At 44.1% G+C, this 24,161-nt stretch overlaps 1 long non-coding RNA gene across 1 annotated transcript in view; it reads left to right on the forward strand.

Moving 5' to 3' along the window:
* Window positions 1-23,712, forward strand: part of LOC137341325 (uncharacterized) — a 61,497-nt gene extending 37,785 nt beyond the window's left edge. The window contains exons 2-3 of the long non-coding RNA XR_010967012.1: window positions 21,786-21,825; window positions 23,424-23,712. This is a non-coding gene — a long non-coding RNA (uncharacterized lncRNA). The remainder of the gene's footprint in view (window positions 1-21,785; window positions 21,826-23,423) is intronic.
* The last annotated feature ends 449 nt before the right edge of the window (window positions 23,713-24,161 follow it).

The raw sequence follows: 24,161 nt of genomic DNA on the forward strand, positions 1-24,161 counted from the left end.
GGAATTAAAGTGCAGTTTATACAGTTTAGAGAAACCAAGGCACAATTTTCCCTGGTAATTTTGAGCTGATAATTCATTTTTCAGCCAAATTACTTCTATCACATTTTACTTTACATATTTGCTGCCCCAACAGGATATATGTTGTAACCACATGCAAAAGTGGATGTAATTGTCTCCCAGTTAACCTGTTTAATTTTCATTCTAATTTAGGTCAGCATTTTCACACCCTAGTAAGATGTGTTTGCCCTCTTAAATGTACAGTCAATTAAATAACTTAAGTCATTTGTCGGCAAAGGCAACAGTGTGCATTGTATGCATTCCAGCTATTGGAGTATTTAGGCAGGGAGAGGAATGAGAGAAAAAAAGAGATGCTGCCCCAATGAATGGATCTATAAACCCCATAGTAACCGTGTGATCCCTCCCACCTCAACGATAAACAGTGCCTTAGATTTAGGCTCAGTAGAGAGGTCTTTGTGTTATGAGAGTTGCAGGAAGAGTTAGTATTTGGGTCAGTTGTTTTTACAGCTTTGCTTCTTGCTGTAAAAGTGGTGACAGTGCACATTTTCTGCAGGATAGACAATTTCCAATCCCTTCCCTAGAGTTTTCATTGTCATCAGTCAGTCCACCATGTGTGACTGGTTACAGCTTGATTGGTCAAGTGAGCAGACAGACACATCTGCTTTCTTTTTCTTTCCTTTTAACCACCAGGAGTGAGAGTAAACACAACGATAGTTCCACAGCATTGCTGGATCTCCAGAGGTTCGACAGGATATTGACTGGTCAAATCTGCACATATTTGTAGCTTTACTAACTAGCAGGATAGGTAAAGGGGAAATAGTGGATGTAGTACATTTGGATTTTCAAAAGGCATTCGATAAGGTGCCACATAAAAGGTTGTTACTCAAGATAAGGGCTCATGGGGTTGGGGGTAACATATTAGTATGGAGAGAGGATTAGTTAATGGAGAGAAACCAGAGAGTAGGGATAGACGGTCATTTTCAGGCTGACAGGCTGTAACTAGTGGGGTGGTGCAAGGATCGATGCTTGGGCCTCAGCTATTTACAATCTGTATTGATGACTTGGATAAAGGGACCGAGTGTAATGTATCCAAGATTGTTGACAATACAAAGCTAGGTGGGAAAGTAAGCTCTGAGGAGGATACAAAGTCTCTGCAAAGTGATATAGACAGGGTAAGTGAGTGGGCAAGAAGGTGGCAGACGGAGTATAATGTGGAGAAATTTGAGATTATTCACTTTGGTAGGAAGAATAGAAAAACAGAATATTTTTTAAATGGTAAGAAACTAGTAAACGTTGGTGTTCAGAGAGACTGGGTGTCCTCATATAAGTTACACAAGAAGTTAGCATGCATGTACAGCAAGCAATTAGGAAAGCAAATGGCATGTTGGACTTTATTGCAAGGGGGATGGAGTACAAGAGTAAGGAAGTATTACTACAATTGTACAGGGCTTTGGTGAGACCTCACCTGGAATACTGGCTACAGTTTTGGTCTCCTTATCTAAGGAAGGATATACTTGCCATAGAGGTGGTGCAATGAAGGTTCACTAGATTAATTCCTGGGATGAGAGGGTTGTCCTATGAGGAGAGGTTGAGTAGAATGGGCCTATACTCTCTGGAGTTTAGAAGAATGAGAGGTGATCTCATTGAAACATATAAGATTCTGAGGGGACTTGACAGGGTAGATGCTGAGAGATTGTTTCCCATGGCTGGAGAGTCTAAAACTAGAGGATTATGGTTGCAGGATAAGGGGTCGGCCATTTAAGACTGAAATGAGGAGGAATTTCTTCACTCAGAGAGTTGTGCATCTTTGGAATTTTCTACCCCAGAGGGTTGTAGATGCTGAGTCGTTGAATATATTCAAGGCTGAGATGGATAGATTTTTGGACTCTAGTGGAATCAAGGGATATTGGCATTGGGCAGGAAAGTGGAGTTGAGGTCGAAGATCAGCCATGATCTGATTGAATGGCGGAGCAGACTCGAGGGGCTGTATGGCCTACTCCTGCTCCTATTTCTTATGTTTACAAATTGGGATTGTTTTTCCCAATTTGTAAGGGCACCATTCAATGAATAGGTAGGTAGTATACAGTGCTAATAACCATATATATGTTGGTGAAACTTTTAGGAACTACAGATTACTCTTTTATCTCTCACCTATTCCCATTCATAAAATTTGGAATTGGCAGAACCACTTGGACCCATTGGTGGCTACAACCATTGGTGGTTATAACCTAATGACATGGCCGGGTTACTGCCCATACAGTGAAGATGAAACTTTAGCCAAGTGAGTGTAAGTGTATGATCACAATGGGAAGAAAAAAACAAGATCAATAAATATATCAGTCTAAGGGGTGGGGAAATGGATTCCTTATAGTTCTATGCATAAAAATTTGGAGCCTTAGGAATAAAATGGCAGATCTGAAGGTCCTTGCTGGAGAAGAAAACTATGACATCATTGGCTTCACAGACTCTGGTTCACAATGACACAGGTTGATTAAATATACAAGAGTATGATTACTTCATGCTGGTAGAAAAGATGAACTGGAAGGGGTGTAACCTGTTACCTGAAAGAACTTAATTATTTTGAAGAATGACCTATCTGGTGCAGCTAAGGTGGAAACCCTGCAGAACCCACGAGTTGAAGGAAACTAAGCACCAGACCAGGATGAGGGATTGGACCAAGAACTTTGTAGTTAAATGAGGGAAGTGTGTACAGAAACAGATTCCCTTACTTGTACCCCCTCCTGACTGCCTGTCCTCCTTGGTCTTACCTTAGGACTTCAGTCGGCATCTCAACCAGCTGATTTCTCTTCTTTCCCTTGTGACCAGCAAGCTGCCTCTGTAGCCATGACTTGTGCCCGCTGCTCACCAATAACATACACTTGAGACCAACAGACCAATTTGTCGTGGTCCTGCCGGCAGCTTCTTTAGGCACATGTAGCCTTTTTTTTCATTCTCGGGATGTGGGTGTCACTGGCAAGGCCCGCGTTTATTGCCCATCCCTAGTTGCCCTTGGGAAGATTGTGGTAAGCCTTCATCTTGAACGGCTGCAGTCGGTGTGGTGAAAGTATTCCCACAATGCTGTTAGGTAGGGAGTTGCAGAATTTTGACTCAGCGACGATGAAGGAATGGTGATATATGTTGAGTCAGGATGGTGGATGACTTGGAAGGAAACTTGAAGGTGATGATATTTCCATGCACTGCTGCCCTTGTCCTTCTAGGTGGAGAAGGTCGCAGGTTTGGGAGGTGCTGCTGAAGAAGCGTTAGCGACTTGATGTAGTGCATCCTGTACATAGTACATATGGTACACCGGTGATGGAGGATGTGCGTATTTAGGCTAGTGGATTGGGTATCGATTAAGTGGATTGCTTTGTCCTGGACGGTATCGAGCTTCTTCGATGTTGTTGCAGCTGCATCCATCCAGGCAAGTGGAGAGTATTTCATTTTACGCTTGACTTGTGTCTTGCAAGTGGTGGAGAGGCTTAGGGGAGTCAGGAGGTGAGCCACTGGCCACAGAGTAGCCAGCTCTGACTTGCTGTAGCAGCTACAGCATTAATGTGGCTGGTCCAGTTGAATTTCTGATCAATGGTGACCCCTCCCTATTGATGTTGATGGTGGGGGACCCGGTAATGGTTATTCTATTGACTGTCAAGCGGAGGTGGTTATTACCTGGAAGATATATGGCGCAAATGTTACTTGCCACTTATCAGCCCAAGTGGCACAGATATTGTTCAGGTCATGCTGCATGTGGGCATGGATTGCTTCATAATGTGAGGAATTGTGAATGGAACTGAACACTGGCAATCATCAGTGAACAGCCCCACTTTATCTTATGATGGAGGGAAGGTCATTGATGAAAGAGCTGATGATATTTGGGCCTAGAACGCTCCCTGAGGAACTCCTGCAATGATGTCCTGGAGTTGCTGCATTTGCACATTAATTGCCCATTAAACTCACCTCAGAAAGTTAAGTCTAGTAATTAAATACATAAATATCCTTTTAACACTATGATAATTGTTAATTATTGCCAATCTACCTCTCTAGCCCAGAAAGTGAACAATTAAAAGTGTGGCACTTCATTCCTTCAGGTAGTAAATTGTTGTTGGAGATTTTAAAAATGACAAATTTTTAAATTTTACATTTTTTTCTTACTTTTCTTTTCTGTCTCTTTTTTTTCTCTCTCTCAATCAAATCTTTCTTTCCCTCTCTTTATTTCTCTTTCAGTATCTGATTTGACATTGAATTCACCCCCTTTAATTCACCCTCCTTCTCAGGTCGTCCTCTGTTCATTTCTGAATCCTTAAATCTCATTGGTTAAGGAGATACCCCGTTGGTCCCATTGTTCACCAAGGTCCCAGAGAGCCTGGTTCCCTCACTGCTCCATTATCAGCTCACACTTCCAGCAAATCATAGGGTAAAACATTTTTGAGCTGAATGGTGCAGGAACAAGTCTAACTAAATGGGCAAGCCATGCGATGCCCTGCTCCAGCAAATTCTGGCCCAACGTAATCCCAGTGATCACTCATTAGAAGTGTGAACCATTTGACGTAAACTATTAATTTTGTGTCCACACATATTATATAAAACTGAAAATGGATCAGATTACCTCATTTATTTTTATCAATGTACTAGGTTCCTAAAGCAGTTTTGTTAAATCAATGTTACATTGATGAAGTCAATGGAGATTAAGATCGAGTGCAATATAAAAAATGCTGCTGATTTACTATCAGACCGTTTCACCCTACTGGAATGGACTGATTTCAAAGTGTTGTCTGACTGCGTGTTGTAAATCCTCAACACAACTTCTGTAGACCTGTATTCTTTGTTCTGCTTACATATCCTTTCGTTCTACTATTTTTCTAATAACTAACCATATTGTTTGGACATCGAAAATAGTGGGCTTGATATTACCATGGCGGCGGGTTCGCGGCGGGGGGGTCTATTGGGCACGTGGGTAACGCGCCCAGTGAAATCAGTCTGCCCCGCGCGTGATCGCAGGCTAATTGGATCCACTTACCTGGTCTTCCGTGTTCCCCGCTGCTGAGCTGCGCATCGGGTGGACTGCGCATGCACAGTAAGGTCTGTCAGCTGGAGGAGCTCTATTTAAAGGGACAGTCCTCCACTGACTGATGCTGCAACAAATAGGAAAAAATACAGCATGGAGCAGCCCAGGGGGAAGGCTGCTCCCAAGTTTAATGATGCCTCACTCCAGGTATCATTGGATGGGGTGAGGAGGAGGGGGAGGACAGAGATCTTCCCCCTGGCGGGCGGGAGGAAGCGGCCTGCCTCTGCCACCAAGAAGGCCTGGCTCGAGGTGGCAGAGAAGGTCACCTGCACCACCAAGATATCGCCCACCTGCATACAGTGCAGGAGGTGCTTCAATGACCTAAGTAGGTCAGCCAAAGTGAGTACACTTACTCATTCCCCTACACTCCGTCTGCCACATCACTGCTCCCACCCCACATCTCCTTCTGCACTGCCAACACTACTCTGTCACATCACCCCTCACACCCACTCAAACCTCATCCTCATCTTACCTGCACTTACTCACCTCGCCAGTACTCATCCCACCACTACCATTCAACCCAATCCTCATACAATCTCATGGATCTATCTCATACTCACCCTCTCGTGCATCTCTTTCACAGTCAGCCTCACTCAACCTGCCACTACCTGTGCTGCAGCCACAGGGCATGCATCACATATGTGCAGTAGGCAGCGTAAGGCAAACGTGTTGTGAGCATGAAGGGGATGCACAAGGGTGTTTGTGGGTTTGTCATGATTTTTACTTATATTTAATTTCTGACCAACTCACATCACATATTATATTGTCACCACTACTGCCACGTCTTTGTGAATCTTGTCTGGTTTGTGCAATAATGCCCTTTCCTGAGGATCACAATGAAGACCCACACCTGATGCCACCCATTGTGTCACTGCAGAGTGGGTGGAGGTGTATTTGTAGGGCTCTTTTGTGCAGACGACTGAGAGATGTCGGCAATGTCCCCGGTGGCACCCTGGAAGGATGCGGAGGAGAAGTTGTTGAGGGCAGTGGGACTTTGACAGCGACAGGTAAGAAGATGGTGCTCAGGCCAGCCGGGAGCAGGTTGGCATGAAGGAGGCTGCAGATGTCCACGACTTCATGTCGAGTGATTCTGAGCCTCCGTGTGCACTGCTGCTCAGAGAGGTCCAGGAAGCTGAGCCTCGGTCTGTAGACCCTGTGGCGAGGGTAGTACCCTCTGCGACGCATCTCTCTCTGCGATTGCCCTCCCTCCTGCTGTACAGGTGGATGTGTCACAGCACTGTGTTGTGGAGCTCCATGTGTCAGAGGTTGACGGCGTGGCCGGCGAGGCTGGTGATGCTGTTCGCCCTCCGAGGAGGTCATGACTGCAGCTACGGCGGCCCCCATCCGGAAGATGTACATCTGAGGGAGTCCGCAAGGTAGGTACATGTCTCTGGACACCGGGGTAAGTGTGAAAGTTGGTGAATTTTATTGTTCGGAGGAGGGTGGTGGAGGCCAAACTTTGTCCAAAGTAACAGAGTGGCCTCCTGCAATGAGTGAGAGTCTCCCCCCACCCCCCCACCCCGACCTGTCAAATGGACCTTTGCAGCTGCCACAGGCTGATGGCTGCAACACGTCCATTTCAACTGGGAGTGTTTCCCCCAGTACGGGAAACAGTCCCAGTTGTTTCTAAAATCCCACCCCTCCTGAATTATTCCCTTAATCAGGTCTGTTAACGACCTGAAATACCCGAATAAATACTTTTAAGTGGCACCCCACCGGCTTTAATTGCCTGCGGGAGTCCCACATGCGGCGCGTCTGTGGGGAACCCGGAAGTGGGCAGGTTGGAGCCGGGCTCCCGACCCACTCCGGGATTCCCCGATTTCCGGAGCCCCCCGCCAGGAATGCACCCGATAACGGGTGCTAATATGTAGCCCAGTAAGTCTACTCTTACTGCCAGATACCTATCTAAGTTTCCCTGTGCTAATTCCAGTCAATTTATTGTATATTTATGTCCCACATTTTTTCAACCTATTTACAATTACATTTCATAGTTTACACTTATCAGTCTCAGGGATATATTTTCTGATCAGCACTGTTTCTGTACAAATGCTTAATATGCTCGCATTAAGTTCCTCTGCATACCTTTTTTTAACACAAAGGTTAACCCATGGCTGTAATAAAAAAGCACAGAAGGACATTAAGCATTCATATGGGAACAGTGCTGATCAGAAGATATATCCCTATTCATTTGCGATATGTCTGCTCAACTGCACAACCAAACTTTAGTTTTCTGTGAAAGTTTTTTCACCCTGTGCTGGCTGAACTACATTGGCTCCCGGTCTGGCAATGCCTCAATTTTAAAATTCTCATCCTTGTTTTCAAATCTCTCCATGGCCTCGCCCCTCCCTATTTCTATAACCTCCTCCAGCCCTACAACTCTCTGAGATCTCTGCGCTCCTCCAATTCTGGCCTCTAGTGCACCCCCAATTTTAATCGCTCCACCATTGGCGGTCATGCCTTCAGCTGCTTAGGCCTTAAGCTCTGGAATTCCCTCCCTAAACCTCTCCGCCTCTCTACCTCTCTCTCCTCCTTTGAGATGCACCTTAAAACCTACCTTTTTGACCAAGCTTTAGGGATAATGTTTTACTACATTAAAGGTGCTATATAAATGCAAGTTGTTGTTAAATATAATACTTTGTTTGCCTGCTTTCAGTCCTGCCAAACCCAAATAAATGTTGTGCAATTCTCCCATGTTGATAGTCAGTGGCCCACAAAGTTCCTCCCTGATCTCCTTCAGCACCTTACGATAAAATGCTTTAAAGCCAACCTTTTCTTTGGCAAACTGAATGCATGTTAACTGGGCTCTGTAGTATCATACAGAAGATCCCCTTTGCTTTAAATAAGGTGTGCACACTAATAATACTACAGCTGATACGTACAGTACGTGACTTTATGGTTCTGAGAACTGCAAAGACATTTTACAGATTATGCTTGTGATACTATTAAAATACTTGCATAAAAAATGTTTAGGATGGAATTCAATATATTAAATTATCAAAATGTTAGAAGTAAGTGAATACCTTAGTAATCTTTCATCTGTGTCATTTTCTGGGAAAAGAATAGCCCAAACCAGTAAACTAGCCTTGTGGCCTAAATTTATGCCCTTGGAAGCCAAGATTCTTTGATAGATTATTCCTGTCCTGGATATTATGTGACAAGGAGTTAAAGGTGATTCCTAGTCATGGTCCCATAGTGATTCTGGCCTGCTAGTGGCTGTTGTCTCTATGTAAAGCCCTGGGAGCCACTGGGGAGTTTAGACTGGGGAGCAGAGCAGAAGGCCAGTAAAGGACCATCAAATCAGCCAATTTCCCAGAAAAAAAAACAGAAGAAAAAAGACAAAGACACGGAAACAAGACTTCTTTATTCTTTGTGTTATTCATGTAATCTGTGCCTCATGGATTTCTTGTTCAGAAAATGCATTGCTGTTTCTTACAGGTAATATCAGCATGGATAATATTACAGGAAACACAAACAAAAAGGATTAAAGCAAATGTCAATGTATAGTCAAGGCTTTTGAAGTATTTTTAACAATCCCATAAAATTTATGAGGTCGCGAAGTGTAATTTCATACAAAAAAGTCTTCAGAACAGTCGGCACTTTTATTCTGGCTCTTCTGCCGTTCCTTTTTTATGATGTGGAGATGCTGGTGATGGACTGGGGTGGACAAATGTAAGGAATCTTACAACACCAGGTTATAGTCCAACAGTTTTATTTGAAAATCACAAGCTTTCGGAGCTTACCTCCTTCGTCAACTGTTGGACTATAACCTGGTGTTGTAAGGTTCCTTTTTTACACAGACTCACTTCAATCATCCAGCAGCTAGCCTACACCGGAAGTTCAAACGTAGACATGCAACCTTTCCCATTTTCAAAATATTAATTTGCTTGTTAAATTTTAGGACTATTTGGATTGGATACCCATTGTGAAATAGTCAAAACCATAATAATAGATCATGGGGGTAATATTGGCTAACCCCTGAAAACGGGCGCTGGGATCAAGGTGCGTGATTAACCCTCGCCCATTCGTTGCGATGCAGGCAGCACGTAACATTCGTGCATGGGAGTGGCTAGCGCTACTTAAAGGCGGCCTACACCTCTTAAAGGGGAGGTGCTCTATGGCTGCAGGAAGTGGTGTGGGAAGTAATTCCTAGGCTGCGATACTTGGAAGAATGACCGAGCCTGCGAGAGAGCATGCACCAAGGTTCTCTGACGATGTACTAGAGGCCTTGGTGCAAGGGGTGGACAGAAACTTTTGACAAGATCCCACATGGCAGACTGGTTAAAAAAGTAAAAGCCCATGGGATCCAAGGGAAAATGGCTGGTTGGATCCAAAATTGGCTCAATAGCAGGAAGCAAAGGGTAATGGTTAACGGGTGTTTTTGCGGCTGGAAGGCTGTTTCCAGTGGGGTTCCGCAAGGCTCAGCTTTTTTTTTATTCGTTCATGGGATGTGGGCGTCACTGGCAAGGCCAGTATTTATTGCCAATCCCTAATTGCCCTTGAGAAGATGGTGGTGAGCCACCTTCTTGAACCGCTGCAGTCCGTGTGGTGAACCGCTGCAGTCCACAGTGCTGTTAGGAAGGGAGTTCCAGGATTTTGACCCAGCGATGATGAAGGAACGGCGATATATTTCCAAGTTGGGATGGTGTGTGACTTGGAGGAGAACCTGCAGGTGGTGTTGTTCCCATGTATCTGCTGCCCTTGTCCGTACTAGGTCCCTTGCTTTTTGTGGTATATGTTGATGATTTGGACTTGAATGTGGGGAGCTTGATCAAGAAGATTTCAGATGATACAAAAATTGGCCGTGTGGTTGATAGTGAGGAGGAAAACTGTAGACTGCAGGAAGATATCAATGGACTGGTTAGATGGGCAGAAAAGTGGCAAATGGAATTCAATCCAGAGAAGTGTGAGGTAATGGATTTAGGGAGGGCAAACAAGGCAAGGGAATACACAATAAATGGGAGGATACTGAGAGGTGTAGAGGAACAAAGGGACCTTGGAATGCATATCCACAGATCCCTGAAGAAAGCAGGACAGGTAGATAAGGTGGTTAAAAAGGCTTATGGGATACTTTCCTTTATTAGCCGAGGCATAGAATATAAGAGCAGGGAGGTTATGCTAGAACTGTATAAAACATCGGTTAGGCCGCAGCTTGAGTACTGCGTACAGTTCTGGTCACCACATTACAGGAAATATATGATTACACTAGAAAGGGTACAGAGGAGATTTACGAGGATGTTGCCAGGGCTGGAGAATTTTAACTATGAGAAAAGATTGGATAGGCTGGGGTTGTTTTCTTTGGAACAAAGTAGGCTGAGGGGAGATCTAACTGAGGTATATAAAATTATGACAGGACTAGATAGAGTGGATAGGGAGGACCTATTTCTCTTAGCAGAGGGGTCAGTGACCAGGGGGCATCGATTTAAAGTAATTCGTAGAAGGATTAGACAAGAGGTGAGGAGAAATTTTTTCACCCAGACGATGGTGGGGTCTGGAACCCACAGCCTGAAAGGGTGGTAGAGGCAGAAACCCTCAACTCATTTAAAAAGTACTTGGATGTGCACTTGAAATGCCGCAACCTACAGGGCTACGAACCAAGTGTTGGAAAGTGGGATTAAGCTGGATAGTTCTTTTTCAGCCGGCATGGACACGATCAGCCGAATGGCCTCCTTCTGTGCTGTAACTTTCTATGATTCTATGAAACAGGGGCATCCTATATCCGCAGGGAGGGGGCAAGGCCCTGCAGACATATGCTCAAGAGGCAGTGGGAGGAATTGGCAGATGAGGTCAATGCCAGGAGCATAGTGCCAAGAACATGGATGCAGTGTAGGAAGAAGTTCAATGATTTGGCACAAGTGGTCAAGGTGCGTGAGTTCAACTGTCAAGTGGCGTCTCCTACCAACTGCACCACTTGCCTCATCCACTGCTCCATGCACTACACCCCCCATCACTCACATACCAACATACTCTTTCAATCAGTGTTCAATTCTTCCAATCAGATGCTTCATCTCATGCCTCACACATTACCACTGTTGCAAGCCGCACACCCACAACTTACAGGTCACACGCACTGGCAGCTATACAACCATGACAGCCACATCACCTAAACATCTTGCAGGACACTCACTGACTCATGTCCTGCTTTCTTGCAGGAGAAGGTGACATGTAACAGGAGGCAGCATGTGGCAGTGGCTCAATGGAACATGAACCTGCTGTCCTCTCTCAGGATGACAGCATTCCTGCTTGTACTGAAACTTGATCCAAGTATAGGAAGCCTCCAAAAGCACATACAAATGCATCAGCAGCCAGAATAAATATTCCAGCAACTAACCTATAGCTCCTGCATGATCCCCATCAATACTGCTGGTGGGGGGTCCTTCATGCCCTTTAAGTCATGTTCAGCTGTGCGAGGTTAAGGCAGTGTGTTGGTTGGAGTGTGGAGTTCCAAAATAGCAGCAGTCCCTTTAAATCAGCGTTGCACACTGATTCACATTATAATCTCTCTACATGCTGCCGGCGTTCATTGGGTGCACCTGCGCAAGCCCCTTTACCAAGATGATGCCCTGCGCACTTCACGTCGGAAGTGTGCGCGCGCATCTCGGACGCCATTTTCAGGACTTGGGTGCTATTTAGTGCCTACAAAATGGGTGCTACACGGCCCAATTTTACCCCCCGTGTGTCTTTGTTGCTTAATGATAAGTGCGGCTAAACCCAGTGGACAAACCAAGAAAAACTCAAGCTTTTGATGAGGAAAACAAAAAAAAACTGCAGAATGTATCACTTAAAGACACGACAAGCTCACTGAAGCGAGAGCTGAAGTACAGTGTTGGTTTTCTGCCACAAAATGGTGCAGTGCACTTTCTGATAATATCATATTGATCAAGTATGACAGAGACATCTAGCGGCAGTAAACAGTGCTGCACAAACCTAAAAAATAAATCAGATTGTGTTGTCTAAAGGGTGATTTTAATGGCTTGTATGTTTATGGCCAGTATTTTAAATTGCAAACCTGCAAGCAGAAGGCAAATTTTACAAATTAAAAAGCAAACATTTAAAATATTAAAATGTTTCAATGCACGGATACATTATTTTTGCAGTTTTGTGCATCTCAATATGAATGGATATCGAGGGGGAGTGAACAGAGACAAAAACAAGTGATGGTGTCTTTTTTTATTTTTATTATTTCAGGGCCACAAAATAGCATTTTTCTTAGGAGAAGAAAAATATTAACTAAGGTAAGCAGAAGAGGTTAAGCATAATTATCTATTAATTTGATTTCCATGGGGTCAAGTGTTCAAAGTAGGAATAATAATAAAAACAAAAGAGCACTTTTAGATGTAATGACTTCAAATAGCGCCAATGGTGGCTAGAGAAATATAACTGTTAGCAATTCATGTCATAAAAAAGTTAAATATTAACAATGCATGCTTTTCAACTTCCCACAGTGTTAATGCACTGAAACTATTAACATTGCATTTTGGTGCAAAAAACCAATTGTAATTTGTTCCAACTTTTGTACAAAAAAAATTCACTCAAAAATAAGTCTTTGACATCACTGCATTAACAAAACAAATTTTTATGGTTTATTAATATCGGAGGATGGTTAGGCATTAATCATAATAAGGAACCTTGAACAAATGTTTTATCTCACTCATCAATTCTACAAAAAAAGAACAGGACAGTTGAATTGTCCATTTGGCTTGGTCTGTGTTTACAAGAACCGTAACTCACATCTATGTAGCACCTTTAATGTAGAAAAACATCTCATGGTTGTTCACTGAAATGTAATCAGGATAGGGTACAGCACTCAAGCTGGTCATTTAATTGACCCATATTCAGCTCAACAAAAAGCTTAACTTCTTCACTTGTACTTAATGTCCTGGATTTTCTACTTGGATGAAATCCTGAATGGAAATATGGCAGAACAGGCCATTACAAGAGGTAGGCTGACCCCACTGCAGTTTTCAGAATCAGCCTAATTTTATAGAGCAGGCAAGCTCCCAGCATTATGACCATCACTAATTGGGAGCTCTCCATTCGGGGGGAAGTAACTAGCATGCTGCTGCAGGAATTAATGTTTAGAGGACGTGCCACATCAAAAATTGTTTGGGAAGCAGAAAAGAAGTTTTTGACTTAAAGAATGTCTGCAAGGTCTGAACGAGGGCAGAGAGCCCCAAGATTCTCAGAAGAGGCACTGATTGACATAAAGCGTCCCTGGCCACAAACAGATTAGTTGAGCAGCAGTGAGAGGAGATGGCCAGGGCAGTGACTAACAAAGTGGCAATTCCATGTGCAGCAACAAAAGGAAAGGGTTTAATGATCTTACCAGAGCAGACAGGTTCAAACGAGGCAGCTACACCTTCCAGGGATGCACTGCACAAAGCATGTCAGCCACTTAGAGTGATCTCCTCTCACAAGCTGTTAAGTGCTTGAATTGCTTATCATCAATGCCCAGGAGGCAACATGGAGTCTTTATCACCCGTAGCCTTCACCTGGAAGTGTTCCTTCACTCACTGCCTTACATGCATGGACCCTATTAAATGAAATCTAATTGTTTGGTGCATGCACCTGACATTCCCCTTCCCTCAATTATGGGTTGCACGCTGATCTCAGTACTGCCATTAGATCTGCTATCCCGTATATGAATGACCACACAGCGACAGTGCCAAGTACTAGTACCATCTCTCAGGATGGCAGCATATGCATACCCTCCTGCCAGTTCCTTCCAGAGCCAGAGCATATGACAAGGCCAGGCTGTTCTTGCATTGTGGTAGGCCCATAAGAAGTAAGTATTCACTTTCATGGTGCAACCGATGACTCCTTGGACCTTGCAGAATCTTGCCACTCTAGGTTCAAGAAGGCGGCTCACCACCACCTTCTCAAGGGCAATTAGGAATGGGCAATAAATGCCAGCCTCGCCAGTGACGCCCACATCCCATAAACGAATTTTAAAAATCACAATGCTCTATCATGCTGCTGTCACTGGTTGTCGAGAAGAAAGCTGATAAAATCGCTAGCTCTAGAGAGAACAATGGAACTTGCTTGATACATCTGTGTACATCTGCTTGGCTAATGCTATTAATGCGCCAGTGGCAGCCTGAAATGACCCTGTGACATAGAAGTTAAGTGCAGTTGTGGACCTTAACAGTCACTGGCAGAGTGGTGCCTGTAATGGAGATGAACTGTGGTTCCACTTTCAGCATGTGCCATAAATCAGTGATAGGTTCCTTTAGAAAGCAAAACCTCTGCAGCTATTTCTGCTCAATCAGATGCAAGTAGAAGCAACTCTGCCCATATATTCTGGTGTGGGGGTCCCATGTGCTTACAGTAAAGCCACTCTACAGTAAAGGCTTCCCTCTGTTGCTCCTCCTCTTCTTCCAAGAAAAGACAGAGAATTCCAAAAACTTACACCATTGTGCTGTGTCTAAAAATGGGGGAATGACTCTTCACATTAAATGCATCATACCTCAAGCACCTGGTGTCCCCACTTAAAAGACACACAGGCAACTGCACTTTCACTACAGTTTCATAGGCAAGATCAACAGGCACATGTTGACCCTCATAGACAGCAGGAGACAAGCAAGCAAGAGACAGCAAGACTGGTGCCAACCCACGGAAATGTCTTTGATTGCTGGGAAACATCTGGCGGCCATCATCATCAGCAAGGGACTGTACCTTTCCTGTAATCTGCAAAGTAGCATCAGCACTGTGAAGGACAAGCAGAACGGACAGACATCATTGCTCCCATGGTATTTCAACAACAGTGACAGCATTGGAGCTCAGCTGAAGAATGCAAATTTAATTATTAATAAATCAGCTACCATCTATCTCGGAAACTGCAGGCATTGCATGCACCACCTTGTATTCATACTCAGGTTGTTGCTCCTAAGGCAGTAGATGCAGGAGTTCCTCAGGGCAGTGTCCTCGGCCCAACCATCTTCAGCTGCTTCATCAATGACCTTCCCTCCATCATAAGGTCAGAAATGGGGATGTTCGCTGATGATTGCACAGTGTTCAGTTCCATTCGCAACCCCTCAAATAATGAAGCAGTCCGAGCCTGCATGCAGCAAGACCTGGACAACATCCAGGCTTGGGCTGATAAGTGGCAAGTAACATTCACGCCACACAAGTGCCAGGCAATGAACATCTCCAACAAGAGAGAGTCTAACCATCTCTCCTTGACATTCAACGGCATTACCATCGCCGAATCCCCCACCATCAACATCCTGGGGGTCACCATTGACCAGAAACTTAACTGGACCAGCCATATAAATACTGTGGCTACAAGAGCAGGTCAGAGGCTGGGTATTCTGCGGCGAGTGACTCACCTCCTGACTCCTCAAAGCCTTTCTACCATCTACAAGGCACAAGTCAGGAGTGTGCTGGAATACTCTCCACTTGCCTGGATGAGTGCAGCTCCAACAACACTCAAGAAGCTCGACACCATCCAAGACAAAGCAGCCCACTTGATTGGCACACCATCCCCTAAACATTCACTCCCTGTGGCTGCAGTGTATACCATCCGTAGGATGCACTGCAGCAACTCACCAAGGCTTCTTCGACAGCACCTCCCAAACCCACGACCTCTACCACCTAGAAGGACAAGAGCAGCAGGCACGTGGGAACAACACCACCTGCATGTTCCCCTCCAAGTCACACACCATCCCAACTTGGAAATATATCGCCGTTCCTTCATCGTCGCTGGGTCAAAATCCTGGAACTCCCTTCCTGACAGCACTGTGGGAGAACCTTCACCACAAGGACTGCAGCAGTTCCGGAAGGCGGCTCACCACCACCTTCTCAAGGGCAATTAGGGATGGGCAATAAATGCCGGCCTCACCAGCGACGCCCACATCCCATGAATGAATTTAAAAAAAGATGCAATCCCATAGGCGACTGATGCCAGGGCCTATGAGGGTTCTATGCAGTCTGTGCTGCCTTTCATGCTCTGCTTTCTGTGACTATTCAACAAATACAAACAAACCCCAGCAATGTTGCTCATTATGTAAGCAATGCTGTATTTGCTGTACTCCCATTATTTTTACTCCAGTTCAAAGTGAAACGTTAACGGGAGTATTTAAATAGAATTCAGCACGGGATAGCACCAGTGGAGTTAGTAATGCAACCATCAGGACCTATTTGGCCTCATCAAACGAGTGAAAAAAAAAACCTTTAAAAGATTTTGGGGTAAATTTTCCTCTTTTTTGCTTGGGCGTGAATAATTGCCAGGTAGGGAAAATCTTGCACCAGTAACGGAGCCCTCCTGATTTTTCATTATGGATGTGCAATTCTCTCTGTCCAGTTTTCCTCCATGTGCTCTATCCGGGCAAAACAAAAAAAAAGAGGAAAACCTGCTCTTTAGCTGGAGTTTGGAACTGATAGAGAAATCAAGCTCCAGTAGCCCGCAGCAGCAATTGCTGCCATTTCAACTTTTGATATCGTCCCCAGGGCTTAGCACCTATGGTAGTTGTGCTCAGCCAAAAGCCCAGTGATAAATGAGGCTCTAATCATAGGAAGCCAAGGAACAAAGATTAAAGAAGTTGGACTTTTTTTGGAAAATGAGATGATTTGAAGGAGACCTAACTGAAATTATTCTGATAATAGAGAGAACTAACAACACTGATCCAAGCAAATTATTCATAATGGCAAAGATTCATGCCTGTTAAAAATTGGAAAATTGGGAGGGAAGTCAGGCAGGATCTTTCCCACCAAGGGGTATTAGAGTTGTGGAATAAGATACCTGAAAGGACATTGAAGAAAAGAGTATAAATCTTCAAGAGACATTCAGAAGCATTGCTGGAGAGAGAAGGGAATCAGGGAATGGTGCGGAAAGAGGTAGCTGAGTTTGATTTTTGAAGAAGGGATGGACTGGTTGGGCCTGATAGCATTTCCTGTTCCAAAAAATAATTAAGTTCTCATTTTCAGGTCTTAGAGGGAAAGTGGTTGGGCCTAGTCATATTTTCTAAAATATTTTTGTTCTATTATATGCTTGACTAAGTTAATGGCGCGACTTACCCCTTACCAGTCCTCAGAAACAGGAGGGAGGTGCATGCGTATATGCAAATCGAGATCAGATGATGAAGTTATGACCTGGTCGCCGTTTTCCGCCCCTGTCCATGCTATGCCCTCTCTGGCCCCTCAAATTTCATGCCCATTGAATTCTAATTGTAAGATAATGAAGTTTTACAAAAGAGCGTGATATGAGCGACAATTACCTGAAGAATTACTATGTTTAGTGGTTAAATATTAATATTGCTAAATTGCTGCTAGGATTTTAGAAAAAGCTAAAACATCTGGTGAATTTACAGCTGCAAGTAACAGCCAACAGATTGCATCACTTTTCAGTTTGCAGCTGACAGGTAAGAGACAAAGTTAGAGTGTAATTATTTAGAGAGAGTACAATGTGTATGTCATTGATGATGTGGACAAACACTAACAGTATTTACAAATGGTGTTAACTCAGACATTTTGACTAAAAAGTGTGCAGGGTTTCTATATCTTATTGCCGTTCACCTCTAGCTTATCACATCAACTCAGGACAGAAACATCCATGCAAAGGTCTTTAGTCTTATATTGAAAAAGCAATGCAAGATTATTTGGAATAGCTATTATTTTGGTTACACTAATGCGTGCTGTGGGGGTGAAATTGGATCATATAGCACCCGTTCTATAGGCACTACGCGGACTCCTAAGCCCCAAAAATGGCATCCGAGATGCACATGCACACTTCCGACATGAAGAATACCAGGATGCCATCTTGGTAAAGGGTTTTGCACACGTGCACCTAACGAACGCCAGCGGCATGTAAAGTAGGGAGATTATGACGTAAATCAGTGTGCAACGCTGATCTGAAGCAGCTGGTGGCATTTTGGAACTCCACACTCCAGCCAACGCCCTGTCTTAACCTCGCACAGCTAAACAGGAGTTAAATGGCATGAAGGACCCCCACCAGTGCTATTTAAAGGGATCATGCAGGAGTTACAGGTTAGTTGCTGGATTAGTTATTCTGGCTGCTGGTACAATTGTACATGTTTGTGAAAGTTTCCTATACTTGGAGAAAGTTGCAATATTATATAGAGAGTGGTCTGGCTGGTCTTGCAGTACTGTTAGTGGTATTTAAAATAGTGTGCTGAACAAAGTTGCTTCCAGACCTGGGTGGCCTGCTAGGGCTTCTTCTGGGAATTGAACATGACTGGGAGCATACAGAGAGGCCACGCAGAGCACGACAAGCTGCCAGAAGAGGGAGGAGGAGGAGGAAGAGATGGAGGAGGAAGTGGAGGAGGAGGAGGAGGAGGATGTGGAGGAAGAGGCAGGGAGGCTACAAGGTAGACAGGCCCTGTCTGCCAGGGGACTGTTCGTGAATGGGGAGGTGTCGTTGTGGTTACTGGTGTCGCTCATTTATCATCTGATCATGCAGGACCCTGGCAGACAAGGCCTGTCTACATAAGAATATATTTCTTATGTTGTTATGTAGACAGGCTCTTTCTGCCAGGGTTCTGCGTGATCAGATGATAAATGAGCGATACCAGTAACCTCAACGACAACTGCCCATTCACCCACAGTCCCACACTCCTTACCTTTCCTGTCCCACATGACCATCAAACCGTCCTCCTTATGATTACATATAGCTTCCTCCCTCAGCTCATCACAGAAATGAAAACCATTACCAAATACAAATTCATAACCATATTTATAGATTTACACATGAAATAATTCAAACAAACTGATACTATTCACCCTTGTGCAGCCCCTTAGTGCCTTTACCTTTCCTAGTGCTCCTTTGAGGTGGTTCCCCAGTGGCCGGAGCATGGTTGGTGGAAGGCTGCTGACCTTCAATTGAGGAGAGTGCAGATCGCCTTGGAGGACGACCTCGAGCAGCTCTGGGATGGGAGGGCCCGGCCTCAGACTGCACCATCTCGGCCTGAGCTGCAGCCGTCTGGCCTGGCTGGCTGACAGGCAACAGCAAGGGCACTGGCAGAGTAGCAGGGGTGGGAGCAGGAATGCTGTCGTCCTGAAAGAGGACAGTAGGTTCGACTTCCATAGTGCCACTGCCACTCTCCCGGGGCAGCACCTCAGCAATCCTGGTGATCTACTGGAGAACAGATCGCTGGAGTGCTGTGATGCCCTGGAAGCCCCTTTCCACAGTGGTCCCCTGAGCCACGATAGCAGCAGCCTGAGCTGCAAACACAGCAGTCAGACCTTGGGTGGCGGATGTTTGTGCTGCAATGGAAGTCGTGACATTGGTCATCAGACGCTATGTCATGGTGGGTTCCACAAGTGCGCTGATGGAGGTGACCACCCATTCCATGTAGGAAAAGATGGGCTCCAAGTTCTGCACAAAGCCTTGTGCCAAGTTGGAGCTGGAGCTGGACTCCTCCACGCCCATTGTGCTCAGGCTTTCTGGCAGGATTTCCAGTACACCAAGAATTTGGTTGTGTACGCTCATCAGCCGTCTTCTGTAGCCTGGCCCATCGAAGTCATCATTTGACTCCTCTGCAGTAGAACCAGTGTGCGACTTGCCCTCTAGCAAGCTGGCACCTGTGGTATCTGTTCCCCCTGCCCCGGCTTCTGCTCACTTATGCCTGGTGTTTCACCACGTGCAGATCCCTCCTCTATCCTAGCCTCCAAAGGACACGCAGTGTCAGTATCTGAGCTGGTGGCTGCGAGTGTAAGATCGAGTGATGGTGTGTCTGCATCATCACTGCCTTCTTCCTCTGCCTCCTCTGACTGTGCCAGTTCCAGTTCTTGGGTATCTGGAATGACAAAGGGACACGGGTTGAGTTGTGGTGCAGGTAGAGGAGAAAGTAAAACGTGCGTGTTTACATCATCTGTAGCACAAGAGTCAGAAAAGATTGTGGGATGAGGGAGAAGCAGGAAGTGCAAAGGAGGATTCTGTATGTAGAGACCCTCATCTTCGATACCTCCAGCACCGCCAGTGGCCACGGCCTCAATGACAGCCCGTCCAATTATCGCCAGCACTGTCTACTCCATGGGGGTGAGGATGTGTAGGCGCACCTGTCCTCCTCCAGGTCTTTCCTGCTGCCTGCTGTTGTGCGCCACCTTGCCTCTCTGCAGGGTTTTGCCTACAGGACATTGCTTCTGAGCTTCCTTCAAAACTCACCAGGGGAACATTTAGAATGCTTCCATAAGAAAAAATTCTGATGAATGGCCATCGACCTGAAATGTTAACTCTGTTTTTCCCTCCACAGATGCTGCCTGACCTGCTGAGTGGTTCCAACAATTTCTGTTTTTATTTCAGATTCCCAGCCTCTGCAGTATTTTGCATTTGTTCTATAAGGACAAGACCACCTCAACATTCTGGCAACAATGTGGTCGATTACTTCTTTTTCAGGTTCTTGGAAGGCTAAAAGAAAGGTTTAGTCATTTACATTACAATTCAGTGGAGCAGGGGAAAGAAAATCCTGTCTAGATTACAGAGGTCTTAGGTTTACTCCCAGATTGGATTTGACTTCTGCAAGAATCCAGACCAAATGTAAAGACTTTCAAAGCTCAATGTAATGTGAACTGACAGAACTGAGCAAGCATGTGGCTGATTGAGCCATGTTGATGTGTTGTCTCAGATTTAGGCCACACTTTCTGTTAATTCTGCCCTGACCTCGTTGTAGCATGCCAAAATTCACCCGAGAACAATTATGTAACCACAGAAAGAGAGAGATCATCCACTGAGCATGCAGATTTTCCACAACGGCATACCAAGCTGATAATTAGGGAATACTGCCAGCTCACAATCTTGAAACTGGTTCACAACAGCTCCCAGTTCAGAGTCTTTTCATTGTGTTCAGCCTAAAGCTAATCATTTTGCCTGAAAAATCTGCATGTCCCGCACCCCACAAAAAGATAAATTTGAAAGCATGTGAAAGTATAGATCTGTCTATACTGTTGGTTCAAATTCTTGAAAAGTAAACTTATCGTTGCAGGACTATGGGAAAAGATCGGGGGAGTGGGACTAATTGGATTGCTCTTCAAAGAGCTAGCACATGCACGACGGGCCAAATGGCCTCCTTTTGTGCTGTAAGATTCTAGGATTCATTATGAGGTCCAAAACATGACTGAAAAAATTGGGCAAATTAGGCCTCATAACTGGTTTCTGAAAATTCTGGGCCATGTTGTTGCAGAGTGCAGTAAGTATTGTAGAAATATGTTGTATGACCCAACAAGGTAAACAGCATACTCCTAAATTCTGAGGCATACTAAAGTTATTGATTGAGAGCAGTATCAAACTAACTTAAATAAAGTTGAATTCTCGACCGGGCAACTCCTATCTCACATGTGACTATATACCTTCAGCCATTTTCCGAAATCACTACAGCGTGCTAACTTGTCCAATTTTATACGCTGAAAGGTAGATTTTCCAATAGTTACACCCAATTAGCATGCATTAAGTTGGCAAAACTGAATGGAAGATTAGGCTGAGACCCATTATGCCAGATTTCTGCCTATTTAGTGTCCCATCCAATGTTCTGCTTGGGTTCTGTACTGACGTCAGAAGCGCCCACCAATGTGCTGTTAATTATATTAAAATCATGCCCTGTTGATGTTATTTCGATGTCCTCACAATTTCCCGGTGTATACATCAATATAATGCTCAGTTATCTACTCAATCATAAAATGGTTGTTTATTGAAGTGCATTTAAAGACCCTTATAGTAATGACAACTTTTTTTATTGTTTTTTTTCCTTTTTGTCAGGTATTCTGGCACTGCCTTTGGAGGAAGAAGAGGATGCTAGGTAGGTCAGGCTGTACCACAGACATACTTTGTTCATCCTCCAGTACTTTCACACTCATACTTACAGGCAGAGGAGCACCTACCTATCAGTGACCGTACAGAACTAGTTACATAGGCTCTGGGTCAGCAGAGAGACAGATGCACAGCTTTGCCATCTACTGCAAGGACACCGGTGGCTCACATGTACCATAGTCTTTTTCCTCTGCTTTCATCCAATGCTCCACTAGCTTTGTGCACCCTAGTGATTTCACTTTAAGATCCTCACCCTTGCTGTCAGATTCCTCCATAATTTCACCCCATCATACCTCAACACCCTCCACTCCTCCAAACTGGCCTGCTCCTTGTTTCCCACTCTTTTTCCTAGCACCTCCACTTTGTCACCTACCAATCTGCCTTCAAAATCCTCCTTAAGATTCTTCTTTTTTTTTTCTCCATCCCTCTCTTTCTTACTGCCTAGTCTTTGTCCACTGCCCTGTACAATGATTTGAGCCATCTCTTGGAACACGAGGAGTGGTTAAGAAATGCAAGTTGTTATTGTCGTAAATGCACGTCTGAGCAAAAGGAATAAAAGACGCAAGAGTTTCAACGTGCCAGAAAATGCCTGGGTTGAAACACTGCTGAATATGTGAATCCACCAGCTGCATTTCTGATGAATTTTGTAATTTCTTGGCTGTATCACTAAGTAGAAACACTTGCTGCAACATCTTTTCCAAGAGGAGCAAATACTGATGTAATACATCCCACCCTAAAGCAAGAGCATTTCATTTGGCTGGAATATTAAATCAAATTTGCTCAGAAAAAAAAATCGCAATAATATGTTAGGCTGTCTCACTTGACCTCTTGTTGAAGAAGATTATATAGTCATAGAAGTTACAAAAGATGTTTGTGGAAACAGTAGATTTTTGGAGGAGCGTGACTCCATGTTTGCATGGTTTAATAATCATTGTCCTATATGGATCGTCACGAGGATTTGAAATGCATATGGTTATGGCTTGTTGATGATGATGTTGAGGATGATGTATGAAGACAGAGGCCATGAGGGAAAATGGGAGGACATTTTGAAATAAAGATATATAAATCTTATTTGTTTGTCTTTGTTTTTGGTTGAAAAGTCTCTAAAAGTGAAGCTGAATTATTTACTTTATATTGTATAATGTTACTAACAATATGTTAACTTGATTTTTTGTAACCCCTTGCAGTGAACAGATGGCCCCTTTTACTTGAGCTTCCATATCAAGTGCAGTTCCTGCCCGATGCCAAAGCCTCCTGCCGTTCTATAGTCTCCATTCTAATTATTTATGTTAGTGAAACACAGCAGGACTTGTTATCAGTTGGATGGTGTCTTAATAAAGGAAGACATGTCAACATATTGACATCGTGTTCAAGGGGAAATTTTACTACATATAAAACTGTTGAGAGGGTATTGAAACAGCTCAGGCCTTGTGCCAGCTCAAGAATTTTGACCTCCTTGTGCTCCTTTACCAAGTTCACTCAGAGCTCCGATGTTCATGGTTGTGTAATGATAATTAGAAAGAACTTATTAAAAAGTCAAATAAGCTGGAATACATTAACATTGACGTAGCGTCTGATGATTTCCAGTAGGAAATGACAAAGAAGGACAAAGAGGTGGACTGCATGGAGAGAACAGCCATCTGACTGGAAGCGAGTGAAACTAAGAGTTCGGCTATAATCAGATCATGGGAGTGATTTTTTTCTCATCAACCAAAGGTTTGGCAATCACATGACAGGTGACCTTCAGGACTACAGAGACCTTAACCTCAAGTCAGTGAAGCAAGCCACGTAATGCCTTCCGGTCATCACCTGCTGAGCTCCTGCTTTCCACCCTCCAAACAGTTGTTACATTCTCTATAGAAACATGAGCTTAACATTTCCTGCACATTTTTAAAATACCAATAAAGTCTTTTATTTTGAACATTTTACAATCCTTGTATTGATGGCTTGCTTTTCAAAAACTATTTAATTGGGAAGAAAGACAATCAGTCATATACTGATACCAACTAGCAAACACAAAAAGGGGATGTATAATCAGGGTCTGCTGAGATATTTCTCAAATTGGAAAATCACAAATTAAATAACCAAAATTATAGAAAGTTTTGTGCTTTCTTTGGCAAAACGATTAGCATTCAATTCATACTGTTCAATGGTAAAATGGTAGGAGACACCAGTTAATGCTTTGATTGATCAGGTCAAATCTCAACGCGGTTACTACATGACAACCACACTTGCTTCCTAAGCTATGTAGGTTGAAGTATCATACTTGAAGGTCACTGTACTTGCAAAAAACCCTTCTTGCTGACTCTCCCATTTTTATTCATG

The sequence above is a fragment of the Heptranchias perlo genome, chromosome 1, assembly GCF_035084215.1.
Source record: "Heptranchias perlo isolate sHepPer1 chromosome 1, sHepPer1.hap1, whole genome shotgun sequence".
NCBI lineage: Eukaryota > Metazoa > Chordata > Chondrichthyes > Hexanchiformes > Hexanchidae > Heptranchias > Heptranchias perlo.